General features: G+C 39.7%; 1 non-coding gene across 1 annotated transcript; it reads left to right on the plus strand.

Moving 5' to 3' along the window:
- Positions 1-2,751: 2,751 nt before the first annotated feature.
- LOC111727241 lies at positions 2,752-2,855 on the plus strand. The gene has a single exon (XR_002774841.1). It is a non-coding gene; the product is annotated as a U6 spliceosomal RNA (small nuclear RNA).
- The last annotated feature ends 1,998 nt before the right edge of the window (positions 2,856-4,853 follow it).

The raw sequence follows: 4,853 nt of genomic DNA on the forward strand, positions 1-4,853 counted from the left end.
GCCGAGCCCCAAGACTCTTATAGTTAATTTAAACCTATCTGGTTTTTTTTCTCAATTCTTTTTTAAATTTTTTTAATCTATCTAGTATCCTGTTTTCTTTCTTTTCTTTCACTTTCTTTTATAATAGTAATTCTTGGCTTGTTTTTCCTTTTTAATTGTGGTTTTAAAAAAACCCATATAATTTGTTTTATTTACCATCAAAGAGCCCTTGATTATTTTCTCCCGTGTTTTTGACTGCAACTTCACAGAACAAATCCCTTTATTAAAAGGATTTGTTCTGTAACATTTAGATTCAGTCAAAAGGCTGTACTCAAGGATACAGAAGGCCACTGTGACCCCAAGGTCACACTTTTCCCCTCCTCAGCGCCTCCCCCCAACTCCCGCCAACCTGGTAGCTGCTCACTATCATTGGTTTAGAAGTGGACATTTGATCTCAGGTGGTCTGATCAGGGTGAATTTCAGGACTCTCACTTAGCTCGGTGATATAAATGAGGAAGCACATAACTCAGTTGCAGTTCCAGCCATATCACATTCACAGGGGGAATCAGTTTAGGATGAAGGATGAGTTAACATTGTACACAGCTGAGCAGAAGATGGAAAGAAAATGAATCCTTGATGCCCTTGTTGAATTGGGGTATCATCTAATTTTGAAACTTCTTGCCACTTAAGTGAGTCAATAACACTCTGTTATTGGTTAAACCCATATGAGCTGAGTTTTCTCTGACTGTACCCTTAACTGATCTATGAAGGAATAATTAGTCTTTTATCAAGATATGTAAATTTGAGATTTTGATAAAAAGTTATACTTGTTACCTATATTATCTACTATGTGGCATTATATTACAAAATGGTTTAAATCATTGTCCTCAAAAGTATGTTAGTTGGGCCAGGTGCAGTGACTCATGCCTGTAATCCCAGACCTTGGGAGGCTGAAGTGGGTAGATTGCCTGAGCTCTCAGGTTAGAGATCAGTCTGAGCTAGAACGAGACCTGATCTCTAAAAAATAGCTGAATGTTGTGGCAGGCATATGTAGTCCCAGGTACTTGGGAGGCTGAAGCAAGAGAATTGCTTGAGCCCAAGAGTTTGAGGTTGCTATGAGCTGTGATGCCATGGCACTCTACTGAGGATAACAAAGTGAGACTGTCTCAAAAAAAAAAAAAAATGTTAGTTGGTCAGGGGAAGTGGCTATACCTAAAATCCTACCACTCGGGGAGGCTGAGGTGGTTGGATTACTTGAGCTCAGGAGTTCAAGACCACTCTGAGCCAGAGCAAGACCTCATTTCTAAAAAATAGCTGGGGGGAGGGTTGTGGAGGGGGGCCTGTAGTCCCAGCTACTCGGGAGCTGAGGCAAGAGAATCACTTGAGCCCAAGAATTGGAGGTTGCTATGAGCTATGACAACACCAGGGCACTCTATCCAGCGTGACAAGGTGAGATTCTGTCTCAAAAAAAAAAAAAAAAAAAAGTAATTTAAGTGGATCATACAGTACATAACCTTTTGGAATTGATTTTTTTCATTTAATATGACTTCCTGGAGAGTCATCAAGTCATATACATCAGTAGCTCATTCCTTTTTATTGCTGAGTATTACTCCACGGTATGAATGTGTCACAGTTTGTTTCACCTCATTCATCTGTTGAACGGCATCTGGGTTTTTTGGCTATTCTGAATAAAGCTGCTGTAAACATTTCGTGTATAGGTTTTCATGTGAATACAAGTTTTCATTTTTCTGGGATAAATGCCCAGGAGTGCAATTGCTGGGTCATTGGTAGTTTCATGTTTAAGCTTTGTTTTGTTCTGTTTTTTTAGAAAACTCCTAAACCATTTTGCAGAGAGGCTGTATTATTTTACACTACCACCAGCAATGTATAAGTGATCTAATTTCTCTGCATGTCACTTGATTTTGAATAAGTTAAATAAGTAATAGCTTATCAGGTAAATATTATACATATTTTTTTCTGATTGTGCCTATCAATTTTCTTTGTCCAACAAGACTTAGGCCTCTGACATTCGGGTTGAATTCCGGGGGTAGGATAGGGGGAGGACAATTTAGAAAATCCAAGAGGACACCATCTAATTTTAACCCTCAGTGATTCCCTTCTTCTTTGGGTTCTTGACATCTTGTTTTAACCTGTTTCTATTGTAATTGTATCAGTAATCTCTTTCCCTTCAGGTGGTCTTTTCAAAGGCACTGAAAACCTTGAAGAGTGAGAGGCAATAGATTAGCTGTGAAAGCAAAGGAGTTTTAGGAAGAGCTTTGAAATCACTGAAAGGTAGCTAGGCTTTAGCTACAGCTCACTAAGTACTCAAATCAATCTTTACTAAGTGGCTGGTTTTTAGAGCAAATGCTCTAGGTAAGAGGTGACTTTTCTAATGAAGCTTGGTAGTTTAATTTCTCCTGATAATTACACAGTGCCCTATTTTCTCTTAGGCAGACATGACTCTCACTAAAGCCATCGAAACATTTACATAGGACACAGAAAGATGCAGAGGAGCAAAGTTTTATATTTAAATAGTTTCTGCCCTAAATCTAAAATGTTCATATCTTTCAAAGATTGTTAGGTAGACAGAATTTCTAATTATTACATTAAAACCCCCAAACTAGTTTTTAAAAGTTTTCTAAATGTGTGAATCCTGTTTTACTCACCTTTTGGCTTGAAAATTACTGTGATCTGCTCTTTGAGGCCCTATCTTGGACAAACCTCTCAGGTTCTATCAAATTAATTATCTTCATCATGAAAAATATCAATATAATACTTGCTTCTGCAGGATGTACACTACAATTGGATTGAAACAGAGATCAGCATAGCCCCTGTGCAAAGATGATACACACATTTGTGAAGCATCCCACATTTAAATGAATTAATACAAAATATATATTCCTTTTCCATTTCTGGATTAAGTTCTCTGATCATCAAGAAACTACAAACTGATTTTTAAACAAAACCAAAATCTCATGTCCCTGTCACCCCTCGCTCTTTTTAAACCAGATCTTTTGGTAAGTGCTATTCTCTCATTTGCATTTCTTCAAATAAATATGCAACTGCAAAGCAGTTTTGATTAGTGTTTGGTCTTACAAAAATGCGAGGTCAGTTAAGTGTGAGAATTTATCCTAGAAAAGTGCCCCTCTTTGCTGAATATCACCACGGTCACCTTCGAAGTGCTCCCCTTGGCCATCTGGTGACCATAGTGATATTCAGCAATGGGGTTTGTAGTACTTTTTCTAGGATGAGTTCTGGAACTTAATCATCTGACCTCATATTTGTTGGGGTTCAAGGTCATAATCTTATTAGTGTTTATCAGTGCCATTTCACTGAAGTGAAAAAATTACCACTAATTAATAATATAAATAAGATGGCAATGGCACTTAAAAGAATTTCTTTAAGAATTTTTTGGCTCAGCGCCTGTGGCTCAAGTGGCTAAGGCGCCAGCCACATATACCTAGGGTGGTGGGTTCAAATCCAGCCGGGGCCGCCAAACAACAATGACAGCTGCAACCAAAAAATAGCCGGGTGTTTTGGCAGGCACCTGGGGTCCCAGCTACTTGGGAGGCAGAGGCAGGAGACTCGCTTGAGCCCAGGAGTTGGAGGTTGCTGTGAGCTGTGATGCCACAGCACTTGACCCAGGGGGACAGCTTGAGGCTCTGTCTCAAAAAAAAAAAGAATTTTTTTAAAGTAAATATATCAGCCGGGCGAGGTAGCTTATGCCTGTAATCCTACCACTCTGGGAGGCTGAGGCAGGTAGATTGCCTGAGCTCAAAAGTTTGAGGCCAGCCTGAGCCAGAGCGAGACCTCGAGACCTTGTCTCTGAAAATAGCCCAGCGTTGTGGTGAGTGCCTGTAGTCCCAGCTACTGAGGAGGCTGAGGCAATAGAATCAAATGAGCCCAAGAGGTTGCTGTGAGCTGTGACTTCACAGCACTTTACTGAGGGCAACAAAGTGAGACTCTGTCTGAAAAAAAGAAAAAAGAAGGCAATATATCCTTTATATTAATATATTATGTAACTAAGAATTTCCACCTGTTGATTTGCATAGTGCGGTATGCCTGTATTGTACATATACTATAATTTTTGCTCCTTAACACTAACACAGGACAAAAATACAGGGTTGCCATAAAGTTCGTGTGCATTTTAAAATTGCCCACAAACTTTATGGTCACTCTGTATATCTGTGTATGTAAATGGCTTGTAACTGCTACTGTTTGAGACAGGAATTGCCAATTTATGCATAGTGAGTCTCTGAGAGCTTAATTGGAGGATTATCTACTACTAAATCATCTTTAAGTCACTCTTCCTCAGGAGTGCAAATGTAAGAACGATTTCAATCATTTGAACAATTTCAGTGATTTCAAAGCATTATTGACTGCTCTGGTCAAATCTTTAGGTTGTTATTCAAACCAAAGTGCTTCCAACAAAGATAGTGTATTGCCTATTAAATAAAAATGAACTTTACTAGAGCATTTTCTAATTTATTAAGTGGGTTTCACCTTTCTTCATTTAATCTTCTCAATATACCTGTGAGGCTGAGATTCTATACATTTCTCTTCATTTCATAGACTAGGAACCTGAGGCTCAGAAAGACTCAGGGGTCCTCAAACTTTTTAAATAGGGGGCCAGTTCAGGTCCCTCAGACCATTGGAGGGCCGGACTGTGGGCCCAGGATGAGTTGGCTGCTAAGCAGGACAGGGAGTGGGGGCAGAAACACCCGGTGAGCCCAATAAATGTCCTAGGCTGGCCACATGTGGCCCGTGGGCTGTAGTTTGAGGATGCTTGGAATTGCCAGTAATCAAAAACATTAAGTGACAGGCAGTGCCTATGACTCAAGGAGTAGGGTGCTGGCCCCATATACCAGAGGTGG

Source organism: Otolemur garnettii, unplaced genomic scaffold, assembly GCF_000181295.1.
Source record: "Otolemur garnettii isolate 467f Iridium unplaced genomic scaffold, OtoGar3 scaffold00098, whole genome shotgun sequence".
In the NCBI taxonomy this organism is placed as follows: Eukaryota; Metazoa; Chordata; class Mammalia; order Primates; family Galagidae; genus Otolemur; species Otolemur garnettii.